At 45.0% G+C, this 24,898-nt stretch overlaps 6 non-coding genes and 17 pseudogenes across 6 annotated transcripts; 3 read left to right on the top strand and 20 right to left on the bottom strand.

The window, feature by feature from the left end:
• The first annotated feature begins 1,017 nt into the window (after window positions 1–1,017).
• Window positions 1,018–1,090, top strand: TRNAN-GUU (transfer RNA asparagine (anticodon GUU)). Its single transcript has one exon. It is a non-coding gene; the product is annotated as a tRNA-Asn (tRNA).
• Window positions 1,091–8,220: 7,130 nt separating this feature from the next.
• TRNAT-GGU (transfer RNA threonine (anticodon GGU)) lies at window positions 8,221–8,293 on the top strand. Its single transcript has one exon. It is a non-coding gene; the product is annotated as a tRNA-Thr (tRNA).
• A 1,397-nt stretch (window positions 8,294–9,690) lies between these two features.
• Window positions 9,691–9,763, top strand: TRNAT-GGU (transfer RNA threonine (anticodon GGU)). Its single transcript has one exon. It is a non-coding gene; the product is annotated as a tRNA-Thr (tRNA).
• A 3,954-nt stretch (window positions 9,764–13,717) lies between these two features.
• Window positions 13,718–13,836, bottom strand: LOC149619809 (5S ribosomal RNA; annotated as a pseudogene).
• Window positions 13,837–13,973: 137 nt separating this feature from the next.
• LOC149619808 (5S ribosomal RNA) lies at window positions 13,974–14,092 on the bottom strand (annotated as a pseudogene).
• A 139-nt stretch (window positions 14,093–14,231) lies between these two features.
• Window positions 14,232–14,350, bottom strand: LOC149619807 (5S ribosomal RNA; annotated as a pseudogene).
• A 122-nt stretch (window positions 14,351–14,472) lies between these two features.
• Window positions 14,473–14,575, bottom strand: LOC149619806 (5S ribosomal RNA; annotated as a pseudogene).
• Window positions 14,576–14,709: 134 nt separating this feature from the next.
• LOC149619805 (5S ribosomal RNA) lies at window positions 14,710–14,828 on the bottom strand (annotated as a pseudogene).
• A 138-nt stretch (window positions 14,829–14,966) lies between these two features.
• LOC149619804 (5S ribosomal RNA) lies at window positions 14,967–15,085 on the bottom strand (annotated as a pseudogene).
• A 136-nt stretch (window positions 15,086–15,221) lies between these two features.
• On the bottom strand, window positions 15,222–15,340 carry LOC149619803 (5S ribosomal RNA; annotated as a pseudogene).
• A 134-nt stretch (window positions 15,341–15,474) lies between these two features.
• Window positions 15,475–15,593, bottom strand: LOC149619802 (5S ribosomal RNA; annotated as a pseudogene).
• A 122-nt stretch (window positions 15,594–15,715) lies between these two features.
• LOC149619801 (5S ribosomal RNA) lies at window positions 15,716–15,818 on the bottom strand (annotated as a pseudogene).
• A 377-nt stretch (window positions 15,819–16,195) lies between these two features.
• LOC149619800 (5S ribosomal RNA) lies at window positions 16,196–16,298 on the bottom strand (annotated as a pseudogene).
• Window positions 16,299–16,434: 136 nt separating this feature from the next.
• LOC149619799 (5S ribosomal RNA) lies at window positions 16,435–16,553 on the bottom strand (annotated as a pseudogene).
• A 137-nt stretch (window positions 16,554–16,690) lies between these two features.
• Window positions 16,691–16,809, bottom strand: LOC149619798 (5S ribosomal RNA; annotated as a pseudogene).
• Window positions 16,810–17,171: 362 nt separating this feature from the next.
• Window positions 17,172–17,274, bottom strand: LOC149619797 (5S ribosomal RNA; annotated as a pseudogene).
• Window positions 17,275–17,410: 136 nt separating this feature from the next.
• Window positions 17,411–17,529, bottom strand: LOC149619796 (5S ribosomal RNA; annotated as a pseudogene).
• A 2,592-nt stretch (window positions 17,530–20,121) lies between these two features.
• LOC149619795 (5S ribosomal RNA) lies at window positions 20,122–20,224 on the bottom strand (annotated as a pseudogene).
• Window positions 20,225–20,601: 377 nt separating this feature from the next.
• Window positions 20,602–20,704, bottom strand: LOC149619794 (5S ribosomal RNA; annotated as a pseudogene).
• A 137-nt stretch (window positions 20,705–20,841) lies between these two features.
• On the bottom strand, window positions 20,842–20,944 carry LOC149619793 (5S ribosomal RNA; annotated as a pseudogene).
• Window positions 20,945–22,770: 1,826 nt separating this feature from the next.
• Window positions 22,771–22,843, bottom strand: TRNAT-GGU (transfer RNA threonine (anticodon GGU)). The gene has a single exon. It is a non-coding gene; the product is annotated as a tRNA-Thr (tRNA).
• A 368-nt stretch (window positions 22,844–23,211) lies between these two features.
• On the bottom strand, window positions 23,212–23,284 carry TRNAT-GGU (transfer RNA threonine (anticodon GGU)). The gene has a single exon. It is a non-coding gene; the product is annotated as a tRNA-Thr (tRNA).
• A 1,399-nt stretch (window positions 23,285–24,683) lies between these two features.
• On the bottom strand, window positions 24,684–24,756 carry TRNAT-GGU (transfer RNA threonine (anticodon GGU)). The gene has a single exon. It is a non-coding gene; the product is annotated as a tRNA-Thr (tRNA).
• Window positions 24,757–24,898: the final 142 nt, after the last annotated feature.

Here is a 24,898-nt window from a genome sequence, read left to right as displayed (position 1 = left end):
AATATTGACGTGAATTTTTTTGAAGTGTTACATTTAGGTAAATCTAATAGCTCTAGTGATCTTGTATGTCTATTTTTCTGCTTCATTTTTAGTAGGCTATTTTTCCACAATACCTGACGAACATTTAATTTTAGGGCTTCCGTGGCGCAATGGTTATTGCGTTCGGCTGTTAACCTAAAGGTTGGTGGTTCGAGCACAACCGGGAGCTGTGTTGTGAGGTCTCAGATGTGACGTAAAAAGTCAGAGTTTTTCCACAATACCTGACGAACGTTTAATTTTTGGGCTTCCGTGGCTTAACGGTTAGCGCGTTCAGCTGTTAACCAATAGGTTGTTGGTTCGAGCCTATCCGGGAGCGGTGTTGTGAGGTCTCAGATGTAACGTAAAATATCAGAGTTTTTCCACAATACCTGACTTATATTCATTTGTTGGGCTTCCGTGGCGCAATGATTAGCGCGTTCAGCTGTTAACCGAAAGGTTCGTGGTTCGAGTCCACCCGGGAGAGGTGTTGTGGGGTCTCAGATGTAACGTAAAAAGCCAAAGATTTTCCACAATACCTGACGAACATTTATTTTTTGGGCTTCCGTGGCGCAAAGGTTAGCGCGTTCAGCTGTTATTCAAAAGGTTGGTGGTTCAAGCCCACCCGGGAGCAGTGTTGTGAGGTCTCAGATGTGACGTAAAATATCAGAGTTTTTCCACAATACCTGACTAACATTCATTTGTTGGGCTTCCGTGGCGCAATGATTAGCGCGTTCGGCTGTTAACCGAAAGGTTGGTGGTTCGAGCCCATCCGGGAGCGGTTTTGTGAGGTCTCAGATGTGACGTAAAGAGTCAGAGTTTTTCCACAATACCTGACAAGCATTTAATTTCTGAGCTTCCGTGGCGCAATGGTTATTGCGCTCAGCTGTTATTCAAAAGGTTGTTGGTTAGATCCTATCCGGGAGCGGTGTTGTTAGGTCTCAGATATAACGTAAAATATCAGAGATTTTCCACAATACCTGACGAACATTTAATTTTTGGGCTTCCGTGGCGCAATGGTTAGCGCGTTCGGCTGTTAACCGAAAGGTTGGTGGTTCGAGCCCACCCGGGAGCAGTGTTGTGAGGTCTCAGATGTGACGTAAAAAGTCAGAGTTTTTCCACAATACCTGACGAACATTTAATTTTTGGGCTTCCGTAGCTCAATGGTTAGCGCGTTCAGCTGTTAACCGAAAGGTTGGTGGTTCGAGCCCACCCGGGAGAGGTGTTGTGGGGTCTCAGATGTAACGTAAAAAGCTAAAGATTTTCCACAATACCTGACGAACATTTAATTTTTGGGCTTCCGTGGCGCAAAGGTTAGCGCGTTCAGCTGTTAACCGAAAGGTTGCTGGCTCGAGCCCACCCGGGAGAGGTGTTATGGAGTCTCAGATGTAGCGTGAAAAGTCATAACTTTTCCACAATACCTGACAAGCATTTAATTTCTGAGCTTCCGTGGCGCAATGGTTATTGCGCTCAGCTGTTATTCGAAAGGTTGGTGGTTCGAGCCCACCCGGGAGCAGTGTTGTGAGGTCTCAGATGTGACGTAAAAAGTCAGAGTTTTTCCACAATACCTGACGAACATTTAGTTTTTGGGCTTCCGTAGCTCAATGGTTAGCGCGTTCAGCTGTTAACCGAAAGGTTCGTGGTTCCAGCCCACCCGGGAGAGGTGTTGTGGGGTCTCAGATGTAACGTAAAAAGCCAAAGTTTTTCCACAATACCTGACGAACATTTAATTTTTGGGCTTCCGTGGCGCAATGGTTAGCGCGTTCAGCTGTTAACCGAAAGGTTGGTGGTTCGAGCCCACCCCGGAGAGGTGTTGTGGGGTCTCAGATGTAGCGTGAAAAGTGATAACTTTTCCACAATACCTGACAACCATTTACTTTTTGGGCTTCCGTGGCGCAATGGTTAGCGCGTTCGGCTGTTAACCGAAAGGTTGGTGGTTCGAGCCCATCCGGGAGCGGTTTTGTGAGGTCTCAGATGTGACGTAAAGAGTCAGAGTTTTTCCACAATACCTGACGAACATTTATTTTTTGGGCTTCCGTGGCGCAATGGTTAGCGCGTTCGGCTGTTAACCGAAAGGTTGGTGGTTCGAGCCCATCCGGGAGCGGTTTTGTGAGGTCTCAGATGTGACGTAAAGAGTCAGAGTTTTTCCACAATACCTGACGAACATTTATTTTTTGGGCTTCCGTGGCGCAATGGTTAGCGCGTTCGGCTGTTAACCGAAAGGTTCGTGGTTCCAGCCCACCCGGGAGAGGTGTTGTGGGGTCTCAGATGTAACGTAAAAAGCCAAAGTTTTTCCACAATACCTGACGAACATTTAATTTTTGGGCTTCCGTGGCGCAATGGTTAGCGCGTTCAGCTGTTAACCGAAAGGTTGGTGGTTCGAGCCCACCCCGGAGAGGTGTTGTGGGGTCTCAGATGTAGCGTGAAAAGTGATAACTTTTCCACAATACCTGACAACCATTTACTTTTTGGGCTTCCGTGGCGCAATGGTTAGCGCGTTCGGCTGTTAACCGAAAGGTTGGTGGTTCGAGCACAACCGGGAGCTGTGTTGTGAGGTCTCAGATGTGACGTAAAAAGTCAGAGTTTTTCCACAATACCTGACGAACGTTTAATTTTTGGGCTTCCGTGGCGCAATGGTTAGCGCGTTCGGCTGTTAACCGAAAGGTTGGTGGTTCGAGCCCATCCGGGAGCGGTTTTGTGAGGTCTCAGATGTGACGTAAAGAGTCAGAGTTTTTCCACAATACCTGACGAACATTTAGTTTTTGGGCTTCCGTAGCTCAATGGTTAGCGCGTTCAGCTGTTAACCGAAAGGTTCGTGGTTCCAGCCCACCCGGGAGAGGTGTTGTGGGGTCTCAGATGTAACGTAAAAAGCCAAAGTTTTTCCACAATACCTGACGAACATTTAATTTTTGGGCATCCGTGGCGCAATGGTTAGCGCGTTCAGCTGTTAACCGAAAGGTTGGTGGTTCGAGCCCACCCCGGAGAGGTGTTGTGGGGTCTCAGATGTAGCGTGAAAAGTGATAACTTTTCCACAATACCTGACAACCATTTACTTTTTGGGCTTCCGTGGCGCAATGGTTAGCGCGTTCCGCTGTTAACCGAAAGGTTGGTGGTTCGAGCACAACCGGGAGCTGTGTTGTGAGGTCTCAGATGTGACGTAAAAAGTCAGAGTTTTTCCACAATACCTGACGAACGTTTAATTTTTGGGCTTCCGTGGCGCAATGGTTAGCGCGTTCAGCTGTTAACCGAAAGGTTGGTGGTTCGAACCCACCCGGGAGAGGTGTTGTGGGGTCTCAGATGTAACGTAAAAAGCCAAAGATTTTCCACAATACCTGACGAACATTTAATTTTTGGGCTTCCGTAGCGCAATGGTTAGCGCGTTCAGCTGTTAACCGAAAGGTTGGTGGTTCGAGCCCACCCGGGAGCAGTGTTGTGAAGTCTCAGATGTGACGTAAAAAGTCAGAGTTTTTCCGCAATACCTGACGAACATTTAATTTTTGGGCTTCCGTGCCGCAATGGTTAGCGCGTTCAGCTGTTTACCGAAAGGTTGGTGGTTCGAGCCCACCCGGGAGAGGTGTTGTGGGGTCTCAGATGTAACGTAAAAAGCTAAAGATTTTCCACAATACCTGACGAACATTTAATTTTTGGGCTTCCGTGGCGCAAAGGTTAGCGCGTTCAGCTGTTACCCGAAAGGTTGGTGGTTCGAGCCCACCCGGGAGAGGTGTTATGGAGTCTCAGATGTAGCGTGAAAAGTCATAACTTTTCCACAATACCTGACAAGCAATTAATTTCTGAGCTTCCGTGGCGCAATGGTTATTGCGCTCAGCTGTTATTCAAAAGGTTGGTGGTTCGAGCCCACCCGGGAGCAGTGTTGTGAGGTCTCAGATGTGACGTAAAAAGTCAGAGTTTTTCCACAATACCTGACGAACATTTAATTTTTGGGCTTCCGTGGCGCAATGGTTAGCGCGTTCAGCTGTTAACCGAAAGGTTGGTGGTTCGAGCCCACCCCGGAGAGGTGTTGTGGGGTCTCAGATGTAGCGTGAAAAGTGATAACTTTTCCACAATACCTGACAACCATTTACTTTTTGGGCTTCCGTGGCGCAATGGTTAGCGCGTTCGGCTGTTAACCGAAAGGTTGGTGGTTCGAGCCCATCCGGGAGCGGTTTTGTGAGGTCTCAGATGTGACGTAAAGAGTCAGAGTTTTTCCACAATACCTGACAAGCATTTAATTTCTGAGCTTCCGTGGCGCAATGGTTATTGCGCTCAGCTGTTATTCAAAAGGTTGTTGGTTAGATCCTATCCGGGAGCGGTGTTGTGAGGTCTCAGATATAACGTAAAATATCAGAGTTTTTCCACAATACCTGACGAACATTTAATTTTTGGGCTTCCGTGGCGCAATGGTTAGCGCGTTCGGCTGTTAACCGAAAGGTTGGTGGTTCGAGCACAACCGGGAGCTGTGTTGTGAGGTCTCAGATGTGACGTAAAAAGTCAGAGTTTTTCCACAATACCTGACGAACATTTAATTTTTGGGCTTCCGTGCCGCAATGGTTAGCGCGTTCAGCTGTTTACCGAAAGGTTGGTGGTTCGAGCCCACCCGGGAGAGGTGTTGTGGGGTCTCAGATGTAACGTAAAAAGCCAAAGATTTTCCACAATACCTGACGACCATTAAATTTTTCGGCTTCCGTGGCACAATGGTTAGCGCGTTCGGCTGTTAACCGAAAGGTTTGTGGTTCGAGCTCACCCGGGAGAGATGTTGTGTGGTCTCTGATGTAGCGTGAAAAGTCATAACTTTTCCACAATACCTGACAAACATTTAATTTCTGAGCTTCCGTGGCGCAATGATTAGCGCGTTCAGCTGTTAACCGAAAGGTTCGTGGTTCGAGTCCACCCGGGAGAGGTGTTGTGGGGTCTCAGATGTAACGTAAAAAGCCAAAGATTTTCCATAATACCTGACGAACATTTAATTTTTGGGCTTCCGTGGCGCAAAGGTTAGCGCGTTCAGCTGTTATTCAAAAGGTTGGTGGTTCAAGCCCACCCGGGAGCAGTGTTGTGAGGTCTCAGATGTGACGTAAAATATCAGAGTTTTTCCACAATACCTGACTAACATTCATTTGTTGGGCTTCCGTGGCGCAATGATTAGCGCGTTCGGCTGTTAACCGAAAGGTTGGTGGTTCGAGCCCATCCGGGAGCGGTTTTGTGAGGTCTCAGATGTGACGTAAAGAGTCAGAGTTTTTCCACAATACCTGACAAGCATTTAATTTCTGAGCTTCCGTGGCGCAATGGTTATTGCGCTCAGCTGTTATTCAAAAGGTTGTTGGTTAGATCCTATCCGGGAGCGGTGTTGTTAGGTCTCAGATATAACGTAAAATATCAGAGATTTTCCACAATACCTGACGAACATTTAATTTTTGGGCTTCCGTGGCGCAATGGTTAGCGGGTTCGGCTGTTAACCGAAAGGTTGGTGGTTCGAGCCCACCCGGGAGCAGTGTTGTGAGGTCTCAGATGTGACGTAAAAAGTCAGAGTTTTTCCACAATACCTGACGAACATTTAATTTTTGGGCTTCCGTAGCTCAATGGTTAGCGCGTTCAGCTGTTAACCGAAAGGTTGGTGGTTCGAGCCCACCCGGGAGAGGTGTTGTGGGGTCTCAGATGTAACGTAAAAAGCTAAAGATTTTCCACAATACCTGACGAACATTTAATTTTTGGGCTTCCGTGGCGCAAAGGTTAGCGCGTTCAGCTGTTAACCGAAAGGTTGGTGGCTCGAGCCCACCCGGGAGAGGTGTTATGGAGTCTCAGATGTAGCGTGAAAAGTCATAACTTTTCTACAATACCTGACAAGCATTTAATTTCTGAGCTTCCGTGGCGCAATGGTTATTGCGCTCAGCTGTTATTCGAAAGGTTGGTGGTTCGAGCCCACCCGGGAGCAGTGTTGTGAGGTCTCAGATGTGACGTAAAAAGTCAGAGTTTTTCCACAATACCTGACGAACATTTAGTTTTTGGGCTTCCGTAGCTCAATGGTTAGCGCGTTCAGCTGTTAACCGAAAGGTTCGTGGTTCCAGCCCACCCGGGAGAGGTGTTGTGGGGTCTCAGATGTAACGTAAAAAGCCAAAGTTTTTCCACAATACCTGACGAACATTTAATTTTTGGGCTTCCGTGGCGCAATGGTTAGCGCGTTCAGCTGTTAACCGAAAGGTTGGTGGTTCGAGCCCACCCCGGAGAGGTGTTGTGGGGTCTCAGATGTAGCGTGAAAAGTGATAACTTTTCCACAATACCTGACAACCATTTACTTTTTGGGCTTCCGTGGCGCAATGGTTAGCGCGTTCGGCTGTTAACCGAAAGGTTGGTGGTTCGAGCCCATCCGGGAGCGGTTTTGTGAGGTCTCAGATGTGACGTAAAGAGTCAGAGTTTTTCCACAATACCTGACGAACATTTATTTTTTGGGCTTCCGTGGCGCAATGGTTAGCGCGTTCGGCTGTTAACCGAAAGGTTGGTGGTTCGAGCCCATCCGGGAGCGGTTTTGTGAGGTCTCAGATGTGACGTAAAGAGTCAGAGTTTTTCCACAATACCTGACGAACATTTAGTTTTTGGGCTTCCGTAGCTCAATGGTTAGCGCGTTCAGCTGTTAACCGAAAGGTTCGTGGTTCCAGCCCACCCGGGAGAGGTGTTGTGGGGTCTCAGATGTAACGTAAAAAGCCAAAGATTTTCCACAATACCTGACGAACATTTAATTTTTGGGCTTCCGTGGCGCAAAGGTTAGCGCGTTCAGCTGTTAACCGAAAGGTTGGTGGCTCGAGCCCACCCGGGAGAGGTGTTATGGAGTCTCAGATGTAGCGTGAAAAGTCATAACTTTTCCACAATACCTGACAAGCATTTAATTTCTGAGCTTCCGTGGCGCAATGGTTATTGCGCTCAGCTGTTATTCGAAAGGTTGGTGGTTCGAGCCCACCCGGGAGCAGTGTTGTGAGGTCTCAGATGTGACGTAAAAAGTCAGAGTTTTTCCACAATACCTGACGAACATTTAGTTTTTGGGCTTCCGTAGCTCAATTGTTAGCGCGTTCAGCTGTTAACCGAAAGGTTCGTGGTTCCAGCCCACCCGGGAGAGGTGTTGTGGGGTCTCAGATGTAACGTAAAAAGCCAAAGTTTTTCCACAATACCTGACGAACATTTAATTTTTGGGCTTCCGTGGCGCAATGGTTAGCGCGTTCAGCTGTTAACCGAAAGGTTGGTGGTTCGAGCCCACCCCGGAGAGGTGTTGTGGGGTCTCAGATGTAGCGTGAAAAGTGATAACTTTTCCACAATACCTGACAACCATTTACTTTTTGGGCTTCCGTGGCGCAATGGTTAGCGCGTTCGGCTGTTAACCGAAAGGTTGGTGGTTCGAGCCCATCCGGGAGCGGTTTTGTGAGGTCTCAGATGTGACGTAAAGAGTCAGAGTTTTTCCACAATACCTGACAAGCATTTAATTTCTGAGCTTCCGTGGCGCAATGGTCATTGCGCTCAGCTGTTATTCAAAAGGTTGTTGGTTAGATCCTATCCGGGAGCGGTGTTGTGAGGTCTCAGATATAACGTAAAATATCAGAGTTTTTCCACAATACCTGACGAACATTTAATTTTTGGGCTTCCGTGGCGCAATGGTTAGCGCGTTCGGCTGTTAACCGAAAGGTTGGTGGTTCGAGCACAACCGGGAGCTGTGTTGTGAGGTCTCAGATGTGACGTAAAAAGTCAGAGTTTTTCCACAATACCTGACGAACATTTAATTTTTGGGCTTCCGTGCCGCAATGGTTAGCGCGTTCAGCTGTTTACCGAAAGGTTGGTGGTTCGAGCCCACCCGGGAGAGGTGTTGTGGGGTCTCAGATGTAACGTAAAAAGCCAAAGATTTTCCACAATACCTGACGACCATTAAATTTTTCGGCTTCCGTGGCACAATGGTTAGCGCGTTCGGCTGTTAACCGAAAGGTTTGTGGTTCGAGCTCACCCGGGAGAGATGTTGTGTGGTCTCTGATGTAGCGTGAAAAGTCATAACTTTTCCACAATACCTGACAAACATTTAATTTCTGAGCTTCCGTGGCGCAATGGTTAACGCGTTCAGCTGTTAACCGAAAGGTTGGTGGTTCGAGCCCACCCGGGAGAGGTGCTGTGGGGTCTCAGATGTAACGTAAAAAGCTAAAGATTTTCCACAATACCTGACGAACATTTAATTATTGGGCTTCCGTGGCGCAAAGGTTAGCGCGTTCAGCTGGTAACCGAAAGGTTGGTGGTTCGAGCCCACCCGGGAGAGGTGTTATGGAGTCTCAGATGTAGCGTGAAAAGTCATAACTTTTCCACAATACCTGACAAGCATTTAATTTCTGAGCTTCCGTGGCGCAAAGGTTAGCGCGTTCAGCTGTTATTCAAAAGGTTGGTGGTTCGAGCCAACCCGGGAGCAGTGTTGTGAGGTCTCAGATGTGACGTAAAAAGTCAGAGTTTTTCCACAATACCTGACGAACATTTAATTTTTGGGCTTCCGTAGCGCAATGGTTAGCGCGTTCAGCTGTTAACCGAAAGGTTGGTGGTTCGAGCCAACCCGGGAGAGGTGTTGTGGGATCTCAGATGTAGCGTGAAAAGTCATAACTTTTCCACAATACCTGACAACCATTTACTTTTTGGGCTTCCGTGGCGCAATGGTTAGCGCGTTCGGCTGTTAACCGAAAGGTTGGTGGTTCGAGCCTATCCGGGAGCGGTTTTGTGAGGTCTCAGATGTGACGTAAAAAGTCAGAGTTTTTCCACAATACCTGACGAACATTTAATTTTTGGGCTTCCGTAGCGCAATGGTTAGCGCGTTCAGCTGTTAACCGAAAGGTTGGTGGTTCGAGCCAACCCGGGAGAGGTGTTGTGGGGTCTCAGATGTAACGTAAAAAGCCAAAGTTTTTCCACAATACCTGACGAACATTTAATTTTTCGGCTTCCGTGGCGCAATGGTTAGCGCGTTCAGCTGTTAACCGAAAGGTTGGTGGTTCGAGCCCACCCGGGAGAGGTGTTGTGGGGTCTCAGATGTAACGTAAAAAGCCAAAGATTTTCCACAATACCTGACGAACATTTAATTTTTGGGCTTCCGTGGCGCAATGGTTAGCGCGTTCGGCTGTTAACCGAAAGGTTGGTGGTTCGAGCACAACCGGGAGCTGTGTTGTGAGGTCTCAGATGTGACGTAAAAAGTCAGAGTTTTTCCACAATACCTGACGAACATTTAATTTTTGGGCTTCCGTGCCGCAATGGTTAGCGCGTTCAGCTGTTTACCGAAAGGTTGGTGGTTCGAGCCCACCCGGGAGAGGTGTTGTGGGGTCTCAGATGTAACGTAAAAAGCCAAAGATTTTCCACAATACCTGACGACCATTAAATTTTTCGGCTTCCGTGGCACAATGGTTAGCGCGTTCGGCTGTTAACCGAAAGGTTGGTGGTTCGAGCTCACCCGGGAGAGATGTTGTGTGGTCTCTGATGTAGCGTGAAAAGTCATAACTTTTCCACAATACCTGACAAACATTTAATTTCTGAGCTTCCGTGGCGCAATGGTTAACGCGTTCAGCTGTTAACCGAAAGGTTGGTGGTTCGAGCCCACCCGGGAGAGGTGCTGTGGGGTCTCAGATGTAACGTAAAAAGCTAAAGATTTTCCACAATACCTGACGAACATTTAATTTTTGGGCTTCCGTGGCGCAAAGGTTAGCGCGTTCAGCTGGTAACCGAAAGGTTGGTGGTTCGAGCCCACCCGGGAGAGGTGTTATGGAGTCTCAGATGTAGCGTGAAAAGTCATAACTTTTCCACAATACCTGACAAGCATTTAATTTCTGAGCTTCCGTGGCGCAATGGTTATTGCGCTCAGCTGTTATTCAAAAGGTTGGTGGTTCGAGCCCACCCGGGAGCAGTGTTGTGAGGTCTCAGATGTGACGTAAAAAGTCAGAGTTTTTCCACAATACCTGACGAACATTTAATTTTTGGGCTTCCGTAGCGCAATGGTTAGCGCGTTCAGCTGTTAACCGAAAGGTTGGTGGTTCGAGCCAACCCGGGAGAGGTGTTGTGGGATCTCAGATGTAGCGTGAAAAGTCATAACTTTTCCACAATACCTGACAACCATTTACTTTTTGGGCTTCCGTGGCGCAATGGTTAGCGCGTTCGGCTGTTAACCGAAAGGTTGGTGGTTCGAGCCTATCCGGGAGCGGTTTTGTGAGGTCTCAGATGTGACGTAAAAAGTCAGAGTTTTTCCACAATACCTGACGAACATTTAATTTTTGGGCTTCCGTAGCGCAATGGTTAGCGCGTTCAGCTGTTAACCGAAAGGTTGGTGGTTCGAGCCAACCCGGGAGAGGTGTTGTGGGGTCTCAGATGTAACGTAAAAAGCCAAAGTTTTTCCACAATACCTGACGAACATTTAATTTTTCGGCTTCCGTGGCGCAATGGTTAGCGCGTTCAGCTGTTAACCGAAAGGTTGGTGGTTCGAGCCCACCCGGGAGAGGTGTTGTGGGGTCTCAGATGTAACGTAAAAAGCCAAAGATTTTCCACAATACCTGACGAACATTTAATTTTTGGGCTTCCGTGGCGCAATGGTTAGCGCGTTCGGCTGTTAACCGAAAGGTTGGTGGTTCGAGCACAACCGGGAGCTGTGTTGTGAGGTCTCAGATGTGACGTAAAAAGTCAGAGTTTTTCCACAATACCTGACGAACATTTAATTTTTGGGCTTCCGTGCCGCAATGGTTAGCGCGTTCAGCTGTTTACCGAAAGGTTGGTGGTTCGAGCCCACCCGGGAGAGGTGTTGTGGGGTCTCAGATGTAACGTAAAAAGCCAAAGATTTTCCACAATACCTGACGACCATTAAATTTTTCGGCTTCCGTGGCACAATGGTTAGCGCGTTCGGCTGTTAACCGAAAGGTTGGTGGTTCGAGCTCACCCGGGAGAGATGTTGTGTGGTCTCTGATGTAGCGTGAAAAGTCAAAGTTTTTCCACAATACCTGACGAACATTTAATTTTTGGGCTTCCGTGGCGCAATGGTTAGCGCGTTCAGCTGTTAACCGAAAGATTGGTGGTTCGAGCCCACCCCGGAGAGGTGTTGTGGGGTCTCAGATGTAGCGTGAAAAGTGATAACTTTTCCACAATACATGACAACCATTTACTTTTTGGGCTTCCGTGGCGCAATGGTTAGCGCGTTCGGCTGTTAACCGAAAGGTTGGTGGTTCGAGCCCATCCGGGAGCGGTTTTGTGAGGTCTCAGATGTGACGTAAAGAGTCAGAGTTTTTCCACAATACCTGACAAGCATTTAATTTCTGAGCTTCCGTGGCGCAATGGTTATTGCGCTCAGCTGTTATTCAAAAGGTTGTTGGTTAGATCCTATCCGGGAGCGGTGTTGTGAGGTCTCAGATATAACGTAAAATATCAGAGTTTTTCCACAATACCTGACGAACATTTAATTTTTGGGCTTCCGTGCCGCAATGGTTAGTGCGTTCAGCTGTTTACCGAAAGGTTGGTGGTTCGAGCCCACCCGGGAGAGGTGTTGTGGGGTCTCAGATGTAACGTAAAAAGCCAAAGATTTTCCACAATACCTGACGACCATTAAATTTTTCGGCTTCCGTGGCACAATGGTTAGCGCGTTCGGCTGTTAACCGAAAGGTTGGTGGTTCGAGCTCACCCGGGAGAGATGTTGTGTGGTCTCTGATGTAGCGTGAAAAGTCATAACTTTTCCACAATACCTGACAAACATTTAATTTCTGAGCTTCCGTGGCGCAATGGTTAACGCGTTCAGCTGTTAACCGAAAGGTTGGTGGTTCGAGCCCACCCGGGAGAGGTGCTGTGGGGTCTCAGATGTAACGTAAAAAGCTAAAGATTTTCCACAATACCTGACGAACATTTAATTTTTGGGCTTCCGTGGCGCAAAGGTTAGCGCGTTCAGCTGTTAACCGAAAGGTTGGTGGTTCGAGCCCACCCGGGAGAGGTGTTATGGAGTCTCAGATGTAGCGTGAAAAGTCATAACTTTTCCACAATACCTGACGAACATTTAATTTTTGGGCTTCCGTAGCGCAATGGTTAGCGCGTTCAGCTGTTAACCGAAAGGTTGGTGGTTCGAGCCAACCCGGGAGAGGTGTTGTGGGGTCTCATATGTAGCGTGAAAAGTCATAACTTTTCCACAATACCTGACAACCATTTACTTTTTGGGCTTCCGTGGCGCAATGGTTAGCGCGTTCGGCTGTTAACCGAAAGGTTGGTGGTTCGAGCCTATCCGGGAGAGGTGTTGTGAGGTCTCAGATGTGACGTAAAAAGTCAGAGTTTTCCAAAATACCTGACGAACATTTAATTTTTGGGCTTCCGTAGCGCAATGGTTAGCGCGTTCAGCTGTTAACCGAAAGGTTGGTGGTTCGAGCCAACCCGGGAGAGGTGTTGTGGGGTCTCAGATGTAACGTAAATAGCCAAAGTTTTTCCACAATACCTGACGAACATTTAATTTTTCGGCTTCCGTGGCGCAATGGTTAGCGCGTTCAGCTGTTAGCCGAAAGGTTGGTGGTTCGAGCCCACCCGGGAGAGGTGTTGTGGGGTCTCAGATGTAACGTAAAAAGCCAAAGATTTTCCACAATACCTGACGAACATTTAATTTTTGGGCTTCCGTGGTGCAAAGGTTAGCGCGTTCAGCTGTTATTCAAAAGGTTGGTGGTTCGAGCCCACCCGGGAGCGGTTTTGTGAGGTCTCAGATGTGACGTAAAAAGTCAGAGTTTTTCCACATTACCTAACGAACATTTAACTTTTGGGCTTCCGTGGCGCAATGGTTAGCGCGTACAGCTGTTAACCGAAAGGTTGGTGGTTCGAGCCCACCCGGAGAGGTGTTGTGGGGTCTCAGATGTAGCGTGATAAGTCAAAGTTTTTCCACAATACCTGACGAACATTTAATTTTTGGGCTTCCGTGGCGCAATGGTTAGCGCGTTCGGCTGTTAACCGAAAGGTTGGTGGTTCAAGCCCACCCGGGAGAGGTGTTTTGGAGTCTCAGATGTAACGTAAAAAGCCAAAGTTTTTCCACATTACCTGACGAACATTTAATTTCCGAGCTTCCGTGGCGCAATGGTTAGCGCGCTCAGCTGTTATTCGAAAGGTTGGTGGTTCGAGCCCACCCGGGAGCAGTGTTGTGAGGTCTCAGATGTGACGTAAAAAGTCAGAGTTTTTCCACAATACCTGACGACCATTTAATTTTTGGGCTTCCGTGGAGCAGTGGTTAGCGCGTTCGGCTGTTAACCGAAAGGTTGGTGGTTCAAGCCCACCCGGGAGAGGTGTTGTGGGGTCTCAGATGTAACGTAAAAAGCCAAGGTTTTTCCACAATTCCTGACGAACATTTAATTTTTGGGCTTCCGTGACGCAATGGTTAGCGCGTTCAGCTGTTAACCGAAAGGTTTGTGGTTCGAGCCCACCCGGAAGAGGTGTTTTGGGGTTTCAGATGTAGCGTGAAAAGTCATAACTTTACCACAATACCTGACAACCATTTAATTTCTGAGCTTCCGTGGCGCAATGGTTAGCGCGCTCAGCTGTTATTCAAAAGGTTGGTGGTTCGAGCGCACCCGGGAACAGTGTTGTGAGGTCTCAGATGTGATGTAAAAAGTCAGAGTTTTTCCACAATACCTGACGACCATTTAATTTTTGGGCTTCCGTGGCGCAATGGTTAGTGCGTTCGGCTGTTAACCGAAAGGTTGGTTGTTGAAAAAGCTAACGGTACGCAGCGTTCCTAAGTGGTCTCCCTCCCAAGTACTGACTGCGCTCGACGCTGCTTAACTTCGGTGATCGGACGAGAACCGGTGTTTTCAGCGTGATATGGTCGTTGCCGAGAGTGCTAGTTTATAATTCGAATTTAAATTAAGTGAGACAAATTAACCTTCATCTTTTTAAAACAATAACAAAAAGAAAATATGTTTGCTTTTTTCATATATATTGGAATTTAAAAGACAAAAAAAAAGTGAAAAAGCTAACGGCATGCAGTGTTCCTAAGTGGCCTCCCTCCCAAGTACTGACTGCGCTCGACGCTGCTTAACTTCGGTGATCGGACGAGAAGCGATGTTTTCTGCGTGATATGGCCGTTGCCGAGAGTGCTAGTTAAAAATAATTCGAATTTGAATTAAGTGAGACAAAATAACCTTCATCTTTTTAAAACAATAACAAAAAGAATATATGTTTGCTTTTTTCATATCTGGTGGAATTTAAAAGAGGAAAAAAATTGAGAAAGCTAACGGTACGCAGTGTTCCTAAGTGGTCTCCCTCCCAAGTACTGACTGCGCTCGACGCTGCTTAACTTCGGTGATCGGACGAGAACCGGTGTATTCAGCGTGATATGGCCGTTGCCGACTGTGCTAGTTAATAATTTGAATTTAATTAACCTTCATCTTTATGAAACAATAACAAAAAGAAAATATGTTTGCTTTTTTCATATCTGGTGGAATTTAAAAGAGGAAACAAAAAGGAAAAAGCCAACGGCACGCAGTGTTCCCTAGTACTGACTGCGCTCGACGCTGCTTAACTTCGGTGATCGGACGAGAACCGTTGTTTTCAGCGTGATATGGCCGTTGCCGAAAGTGCTAGTTAATAATTCGAATTTAAATTAAGTGAGACAAATTAACCATCTTTTTAAAACAATAACAAAAAGAAAATGTGTTTGCTTTTTTCATATCTCTAGGAATTTAAAAGAGGAAAAAAAAGTGAAAAAGCTAACGGCAAGCAGTGTTCCTAAGTGTCCTCCCTCATAAGTACTGACTGCGCTCGACGCTGCTTAACTTCGGTGATCGGACGAGAACCGTTGTTTTCAGCGTGATATGGCCGTTGCCGAGAGTGCTAGTTAATTATTCGAATTTAAATTAAGTGAGACAAATTAACCTTCATCTTTTTAAAACAATAACAAAAAGAAAATATGTTTGCTTTTTTCATATCTATTGGAATTTAAAAGACAAAAAAAAAAGTGAAAAAGCTAACGCCATGCAGTGTTCCTAAGTGGCCTCCCTCCCAAGTACTGACTGCGCTCGACGCTGATTAACTTCGGTGATCGGACGAGAACCGGTGTTTTCAGCGTGATATGGCCGTTGCCGAGAGTGCTAGTTAATAATTCGAATTTAAAGTAAGTGAGACAAATTAACCTTCATCTTTTTAAAACAATAACAAAAAGAAAATATGTTTGCTTTTTTCATATCTATAGGAATTTAAAAAAGGAAAAAAAGTGAAAAAGCCAACGGCATGCAGTGTTCCTAAGTGGTCTCCCTCCCAAGTACTGACTGCGCTCGACGCTGCTTAACTTCGGTGATCGGACGAGAACCGTGGTTTTCAGCGTGATATGGCCGTTGCCGAAAGTGCTAGTTAATAATTCGAATTTAAATTAAGTGAGACAAATTAGCCATCTTTTTAAAACAATAACAAAAAGAAAATGTGTTTGCTTTTTTCATATCTCTAGGAATTTAAAAGAGGAAAAAAAAGTGAAAAAGCTAACGGCAAGCAGTGTTCCTAAGTGTCCTCCCTCATAAGTACTGACTGCGCTCGACGCTGCTTAACTTCGGTGATCGGACGAGAACCGTTGTTTTCAGCGTGATATGGCCGTTGCCGACAGTGCTAGTTAATAATTTGAATTTAATTAACCTTCATCTTTATAAAACAATAACAAAAAGAAGATATATTTGCTTTTTTCATATCTGGTGAAAATTAAAAGAGGAAACAAAAAGGAAAATGCCAACGGCACGCAGTGTTCCCAAGTACTGACTGCGCTCGACGCGGATTAACTTCGGTGATCGGACGAGAACCGGTGTTTTCAGCGTGATATGGCCGTTGGCGAGAGTGCTAGTTAATAATTCGAATTTAAAGTAAGTGAGACAAATTAACCTTCATCTTTATAAAACAATAACAAAATGAAGATATGTTTGCTTTCTTCATATCTGGTGGAATTTAAAAGAGGAAACAAAAAGGAAAAAGCCAACGGCACGCTGTGTTCCCAAGTACTGACTGCGCTCGAAGCTGCTTAACTTCGGTGATCGGACGAGAAGCGGTGTTTTCAGCGTGATATGGCCGTTGCCGAGAGTGCTAGTTAATAATTCGAATTTGAATTAAGTGAGACAAATTAACCTTCATCTTTTTAAAACAATAACAAAAAGAAAATATGTTTGCTTTTTTCATATCTGGTGGAATTTAAAAGAGGAAACAAAAAGGAAAAAGCCAACGGCACGCTGTGTTCCCAAGTACTGACTGCGCTCGACGCTGCTTAACTTCGGTGATCGGACGAGAACCGGTGTTTTCAGCGTGATATGGCCGTTGCCGAGAGTGCTAGTTAATAATTCGAATCTAAATTAAGTTAGACAAACTAACCTTTATCTATTTAAAACAATAACAAAAAGAAAATATGTTTGCTTTTTTTATATCTATTGGAATTTAAAAGAGGAAAAAAATTGAGAAAGCTAACGGTACGCAGTGTTCCTAAGTGGTCTCCCTCCCAAGTACTGACTGCGCTCGACGCTGCTTAACTTCGGTGATCGGACGAGAACCAGTGTTTTCAGCGTGATATGGCTGTTGCCGAGAGCGCTAGCTAATAATTCGAATTTAAATTAAGTGAGACAAATTAACCTTCATCTTTTTAAAACAGTAACAAAAAGAAAATATGTTTGCTTTTTTCATATCTATAGGAATTTAAAAGAGGAAAAAAAAGTGAAAAAGCCAACGGCAAGCAGTGTTCCTAAGTGGTCTCCCTCCCAAGTACTGATTGCGCTCGACGCTGCTTAACTTCGGTGATCGGACGAGAACTGTTGTTTTCAGCGTGATATGGCCGTTGCCGACAGTGCTAGTTAATAATTTGAATTTCATTAACCTTCATCTTTATAATTCAATAACAAAAAGAAGATATGTTTGCTTTTTTCATATCTGGTGGAAATTAAAAGAGGAAACAAAAAGGAAAAAGCCAACGGCAAGCAGTGTTCTAAAGTACTGACTGCGCTCGACGCTGCTTAACTTCGGTGACCGGACAATAACCAGTGTTTTCAGCGTGATATGGCCGTTGCCGAGAGCGCTAGCTAATAATTTGAATTTAAATTAAGTGAGACAAATTAACCTTCATCTTTTTAAAACAATAACAAAAAGAAAATATGTTTGCTTTTTTCATATCTGGTGGAATTTAAAAGAGGAAACAAAAAGGAAAAAGCCAACGGCACGCAGTGTTCCCTAGTACTGACTGCGCTCGACGCTGCTTAACTTCGGTGATCGGACGAGAACCGGTGTTTTCAGCGTGATATGGCCGTTGCCGAGAGTGCTAGTTAATAATTCGAATCTAAATTAAGTGAGACAAACTAACCTTTATCTATTTAAAACAATAACAAAAAGAAAATATGTTTGCTTTTTTTATATCTATTGGAATTTAAAAGAGGAAAAAAATTGAGAAAGCTAACCGTACGCAGTGTTCCTAAGTGGTCTCCCTCCCAAGTACTGACTGCGCTCGACGCTGCTTAACTTCGGTGATCGGACGAGAACCGGTGTATTCAGCGTGATATGGCCGTTGCCGACAGTGCTAGTTAATAATTTGAATTTAATTAACCTTCATCTTTATAATTCAATATCAAAAAGAAGATATGTTTGCTTTTTTCATATCTGGTGGAAATTAAAAGAGGAAACAACAAGTTGGGAAAACCAAAATATTACCTCTCCGAGTCAAGAGAAGGACTACCTACAAACTTATTTACCCAGTTATGGAAATGTTTCTTTTTTTATGAACAAATACTGAAGTTAAAATTTATGAAATATTAAAGCAGTATACAAAGCATAGCAAATATACTGTAAATCAGACGACATTTTACATCCAATAAGGATATACTTGTACACATTAAAATCATCCGATGGGGGAAAAACCGGAAATGAAGAGATAAAACTTTGGAGGGATATTACCTTTACGTGTTTGTAAAGGCCCAATTTGCTACTCCTCAACTGTATACCCTCTATGTTCAAAGCCATATTCACAACAGGGTTGCCATGTAAACACTATCCTCTCCTTTCACCTCAACAATTTTCTTAGTTTGTCAACATGACGATTAAAGTTACATAACACCAAAGCTAATTTGTGGCTACACACACTGAAGGTAAATGCGCACCATAAAAAGCATGAACACACGAAGCTATAATCCGATTACGATCAGACCTTTCACTGATCTGGGCTGCGTTCAGCAGAGCTCACCAAAAAAGACAGCGGATTTTGGAAAACGTTTTCTGGTGAGATCTGTCGTCATAGCTTTTCTCCGGTCATCGGTCTTTTAAAAATGAAGCTAGCGCAATAAAGCGTGCAAGGTACAAAGGCTTAACAAAAATTGTATGATAACATATTTATGGAGATAGATAAGAACAACTTTTATAATTAAACATAGAAACTAACATGTCTCTTAAACTTCTCGCCGCTCTCGCGTGATCAACTTGTTTCACGCCAATTAAATAGCTATAGTCCCATCAGAATCAGCAAGAGCTATTTGTATTAATTCCTCCATGCTTTTTCGCCAAGCTGAGAACTACGCGTTTTACGTCACGTTATCCAAAAACCCGACTATTTTCCTTGAAGACCGCGCTGGCTCACTGAGCACCGTGACGTCAAAATTCAATAACAAAATCCCGTTCTGGATGACACTGCTAACAGCGCCTGACAGCGCTGAGCTCTGCTGAACGCGGCCCAGATTTCCACCATGATTATAAAGTCTAAGCCTAATTATTTAAAAGTGTATTTAACTTTCGGCTCACTCTGAACCGTTAATGTCTCTGTATTACAGACACGAAAACCAAACCCAAGCGTTTACTTTTTGGTTCACTAGGCCTAATGACAAATAAAAGTTCATTTGCCCAATATAGTTGCGTTCTTCTTGAAATCACTTTAGAAAGAATTATGCTATAAACAGATGTAGTATAGCTTAAGTAATATATAAACATCGATTTCAAATAATAATAATAAAAAATATTCTTGGGATATCAGAATGAAACAGAGCTTTATAGCTACAAAACCACTAAAGGCATCGAAATTACGAAAAATATTTCCATATATTAATAATATATTATGAGAAAACCAAATATTAAGGTTTTGTAGGATTTCTTTCCACAAAACAAAGCGAACTGCTAACGCGGTGCACTAACGGACGGACACACACAGACTAAAACATAGGCTGCTTTTTAACTCTTTCCGTTTTAATTTTGAGTTGAGAAACTAGATTATCTTAAATATTAAAATAAATATAATTAATATTAAATATTTTCTTCGTTAGTTGTTCGCCTTATAGAGCGTTACATCGCGTTGATAAAGAACAATTAGACATTCTTGAGAGACTTGACTAATTTTGACGTTTGAAATGAAGCATACGCCGGTTGCATTACCTTACTCAAATAGGTAGTATATAAGGGTGTCGAACTACAGCTAAAAGCAAGAACAACCGCAATTGCGAAAACCTTTGGTGGACAACCCACCCTAGGGAGGCTAGACGTTTCTCGTAACCCTAGCTGATCGCCGCGAATGTCTTAAACCAAACGATGACTATGGAGTTAGAAGCCAATAAGACAGATTGGTGTCTATGTGGAATAGACGGAAGACCAGTAGATGGTGGTGTTTAGAAGCCAGTATGTACAGACTGGTGTCCAAGTGGGATGGACGAAGACCAGAAGATGGTGGTGATTAGAAGCCAGTATGTACAGACTGGTGGCCATGTGGGATGGACGAAGACCAAAAGATAGTGGAGATTAGAAGCCAGTATGTACAGACTGGTGTCCAAGTGGAATGGACGAAGACCCGAAGATGGTGGTGATTAGAAGCCAATGAATACAGACTGGTGTCCATGTGGGATGGACGAAGACCAAAAGATGGTGGTGATTAGAAGCCAGTAAGTACAGACTGGTGTCCGTGTGGGATGGACAAAGACGAGAAGATGGTGGTGTGAGAACTCAAGTAAAGGAGCCATTTCCGTGACTGTGAAAGCAGTTCGGAAATGGCGAACACGTTTGCTCCGATTTGGAAACTGCGAACGCGGTCACGTGGGTGTAACAACAGACAAACACACAGACAGACACACACACACGTCGAAATTAGAACCTCTCCGTGACATACGTCACTCGGAGAGGTAAAAAGGAAAAAGCCAACGGCACGCAGTGTTCAAAAGTACTGACTGCGCTCGACGCTGCTTAACTTCGGTGATCGGACGTGAACCAGTGTTTTCAGAGTGATATGGCCGTTGCCGAGAGCGCTAGCTAATAATTCGAATTTAAATTAAGTGAGACAAATTAACCTTCATCTTTTTAAAACAATAACAAAAAGAAAATATGTTTGCTTTTTTCATATCTATAGGAATTTAAAAGAGGAAAAAAAAGTGAAAAAGCCAACGGCATGCAGTGTTCCTAAGTGGTCTCCCTCACAAGTACTGACTGCGCTCGACGCTGCTTACTTCGGTGATCGAACGAGAACTGTTGTTTTCAGCGTGATATGGCTGTTGCCGACAGTGCTAAATAATAATTTGAATTTAATTAACCTTCATCTTTATAATTCAATAACAAAAAGAAGATATGTTTGCTTTTTTCATATCTGGTGGAAATTAAAAGAGGAAACAAAAAGGAAAAAGCCAACGGCACGCAGTGTTCAAAAGTACTGACTGCGCTCGACGCTGCTTAACTTCGGTGACCGGACGAGAACCAGTGTTTTCAGCGTGATGTGGCCGTTGCCGAGAGCGCTAGCTAATAATTTGAATTTAAATTAAGTGAGACAAATTAACCTTCATCTTTTTAAAACAATAACAAAAAGAAAATATGTTTGCTTTTTTCATATCTGGTGGAATTTAAAAGAGGAAACAAAAAGGAAAAAGCCAACGGCACGCTGTGTTCCCAAGTACTGACTGCGCTCGACGCTGCTTAACTTCGGTGATCGGACGAGAACCGGTGTTTTCAGCGTGATATGGCCGTTGCCGAGAGTGCTAGTTAATAATTCGAATTTAAATTAAGTGAGACAAATTAACCTTCATCTTTTTAAAACAATAACAAAAAGAAAATATGTTTGCTTTTCTCATATCTATAGGAATTTAAAAGAGGAAAAAAAGTGAAAAGGCCAACGGCATGCAGTGTTCCTAAATGGTCTCCCTCCCAATTTACGTTACATCTGAGACCTCACAACACCGCTCCCGGACAGACTCGAACCACCAAACTATTAGTTAACAGCCGAACGCGCTAACCATTGAGCCACGGAAGCTCAGAAATTAAATGGTTGTCAGGTATTGTGGAAAAGTTATGACTTTTCACGCTACATCTGAGACCCCATTACACCTCTCACGGGTGGGCTCGAACCATCAACCTTTCGGTTAACAGGGTGAACGCGCTAACCATTGCGCCACGGAAGCCCAAAAATTAAATGTTCGTCAGGTATTCTGGAAAAACTTTGACTTTTTACGTTACATCTGAGACCCCACACAATCTCTCCCGGGTGGTCTCGAACCAACAACCTTTCGGTTAACCGCTGAACACGCTAACCATTGCGCTTCGGAAGCCCAAAAATTAAACGTTCGTCAGGTATTGTGGAAAAACTCTGACTTTTTACGTCACATCTGAGACCTCACAACACGGTTCCCGGTTGGGCTCGAACCACCAACCTTTCGGTTAACAGCCGAAGGCTTTAACCATTGCGCCACGGAAGCCCAAAAATTAAATGTTCGTCAGATATTGTGGAAAAAACTCTGACATTTTACGTTACATCTGAGACCACACAACACCGCTCCCGGATAGACTCGAACCACCAAACTATTAGTTAACAGCCGAACGCGCTAACCATTGGGCCACGGAAGCTCAGAAATTAAATGGTTGTCAGGTATTGTGGAAAAGTTATGACTTATCACGCTACATCTGAGACCCCCATTACACCTCTCCCGGGTGGGCTCGAACCACCAACCTTTCGGTTAACAGGTGAACGCGCTAACCATTGCGCCACGGAAGCCCAAAAATTTAATGTTCGTCAGGTATTGTGGAAAAACTCTGACAATTTAAGTTACATCTGAGACCTCACAACACCGCTCCCGGATAGACTCGAACCACCAACCTATAAGTTAACAGCCGAACGCGCTAACCATTGAGTCACGGAAGCTCAGAAGTTAAATGGTTGTCAGGTATTGTGGAAAGGATATGACTTTTCACGCTACATCTGAGACCCCATTACACCTCTCCCGGGTGGGCTCGAACCACCAACCTTTCGGTTAACAGGTGAACGCGCTAACCATTGCGCCACGGAAGCCCAAAAATTAAATGTTCGTCAGGTATTGTGGAAAAACTCTGACATTTTACGTTACATCTGAGACCTCACAACACCTCTCCCGGATAGACTCGAACCACCAACCTATTAGTTAACAGCCGAACGCGCTAACCATTGAGTCACGGAAGCTCAGAAGTTAAATGGTTTTCAGGTATTGTGGAAAGGATATGACTTTTCACGCTACATCTGAGACCCCATTAAACCTCTTCCGGGTGGGCTCGAACCACCAACCTTTCGGTTAACAGGTGAACGCGCTAACCATTGCACCACGGAAGCTCAGAAATTAAATGGTTGTCAGGTATTGTGGAAAAGTTATGACTTTTCACGCTACATCTGAGACCCCACAACATCTCTCCCGGGTGGGCTCGAACCTCCAACCTATCGGTTAACAGCTGAACGCGCAAACCATTGCGCCACGGAAGCCCAAAAATTAAATGCTCGTCAGGTATTGTGGAAAAACTCTGACTTTTTACGTCACATCTGAGACCTCACAACACAGTTCCCGGTTGGGCTCGAACCATCAACCTTTCGGTTACCAGCCGAACGCGCTAACCATTGAGCCACGGAAGCTCAGATATTAAATGGTTGTTACGTATTGTGGAAAAGTTTTGACTTTTTACGCTACATCTGAGATACCACAACACCTCTCCTGGATGGGCTCGAAACACCAACCTTTCGGTTAACAGCTGAACGCGCAAACCATTGCGCCACGGAAGCCCAAAAATTAAATGTTCGTCAGGTAATGTGGAAAAACTCTGAATTTTTACGTCACATCCAAGACCTCACAAAACTGCTCCAAGATGGCCGCGAACCACCAACCTTTCGGTTACCAGCTGAACGCGCTAACCATTGGGCCACGGAAGCTCAGAAATTAAATGGTTGTCAGGTATTGTGGAAAAGTTATGACTTTTCACGTTACATCTAAGACTTCACAACACCTCTCCCGGGTGGGCTCGAACCACCAACCTTTCGGTTACCAGCTGAACGCGCTAACCATTGCGCCACGGAAGCCCAAAAATTAAATGTTCGTCAGGTATTCTGGAAAAACTTTGACTTTTTACGTTACATCTGAGACCCCACAACATCTCTCCCGGGTGGTCTCGAACCAACAACCTTTCGGTTAACCGCTGAACACGCTAACCATTGCGCTTCGGAAGCCCAAAAATTAAACGTTCGTCAGGTATTGTGGAAAAACTCTGACTTTTTACGTCACATCTGAGACCTCACAACACGGTTCCCGGTTGGGCTCGAACCACCAACCTTTCGGTTAACAGCCGAAGGCTTTAACCATTGCGCCACGGAAGCCCAAAAATTAAATGTTCGTCAGATATTGTGGAAAAAACTCTGACATTTTACGTTACATCTGAGACCACACAACACCGCTCCCGGATAGACTCGAACCACCAAACTATTAGTTAACAGCCGAACGCGCTAACCATTGGGCCACGGAAGCTCAGAAATTAAATGGTTGTCAGGTATTGTGGAAAAGTTATGACTTATCACGCTACATCTGAGACCCCCATTACACCTCTCCCGGGTGGGCTCGAACCACCAACCTTTCGGTTAACAGGTGAACGCGCTAACCATTGCGCCACGGAAGCCCAAAAATTTAATGTTCGTCAGGTATTGTGGAAAAACTCTGACAATTTAAGTTACATCTGAGACCTCACAACACCGCTCCCGGATAGACTCGAACCACCAACCTATAAGTTAACAGCCGAACGCGCTAACCATTGAGTCACGGAAGCTCAGAAGTTAAATGGTTGTCAGGTATTGTGGAAAGGATATGACTTTTCACGCTACATCTGAGACCCCATTACACCTCTCCCGGGTGGGCTCGAACCACCAACCTTTCGGTTAACAGGTGAACGCGCTAACCATTGCGCCACGGAAGCCCAAAAATTAAATGTTCGTCAGGTATTGTGGAAAAACTCTGACATTTTACGTTACATCTGAGACCTCACAACACCTCTCCCGGATAGACTCGAACCACCAACCTATTAGTTAACAGCCGAACGCGCTAACCATTGAGTCACGGAAGCTCAGAAGTTAAATGGTTTTCAGGTATTGTGGAAAGGATATGACTTTTCACGCTACATCTGAGACCCCATTAAACCTCTTCCGGGTGGGCTCGAACCACCAACCTTTCGGTTAACAGGTGAACGCGCTAACCATTGCACCACGGAAGCTCAGAAATTAAATGGTTGTCAGGTATTGTGGAAAAGTTATGACTTTTCACGCTACATCTGAGACCCCACAACATCTCTCCCGGGTGGGCTCGAACCTCCAACCTATCGGTTAACAGCTGAACGCGCAAACCATTGCGCCACGGAAGCCCAAAAATTAAATGCTCGTCAGGTATTGTGGAAAAACTCTGACTTTTTACGTCACATCTGAGACCTCACAACACAGTTCCCGGTTGGGCTCGAACCATCAACCTTTCGGTTACCAGCCGAACGCGCTAACCATTGAGCCACGGAAGCTCAGATATTAAATGGTTGTTACGTATTGTGGAAAAGTTTTGACTTTTTACGCAACATCTGAGATACCACAACACCTCTCCTGGATGGGCTCGAAACACCAACCTTTCGGTTAACAGCTGAACGCGCAAACCATTGCGCCACG

This window comes from Phalangium opilio, unplaced genomic scaffold, assembly GCF_054372755.1.
Source record: "Phalangium opilio isolate 3A_F unplaced genomic scaffold, DU_Popi_V2 ptg000209l_1, whole genome shotgun sequence".
NCBI classification, from domain to species: domain Eukaryota; kingdom Metazoa; phylum Arthropoda; class Arachnida; order Opiliones; family Phalangiidae; genus Phalangium; species Phalangium opilio.
Note: the sequence above shows the minus strand (reverse complement) of the source record. Positions and strands in the feature narration are given on the sequence as shown.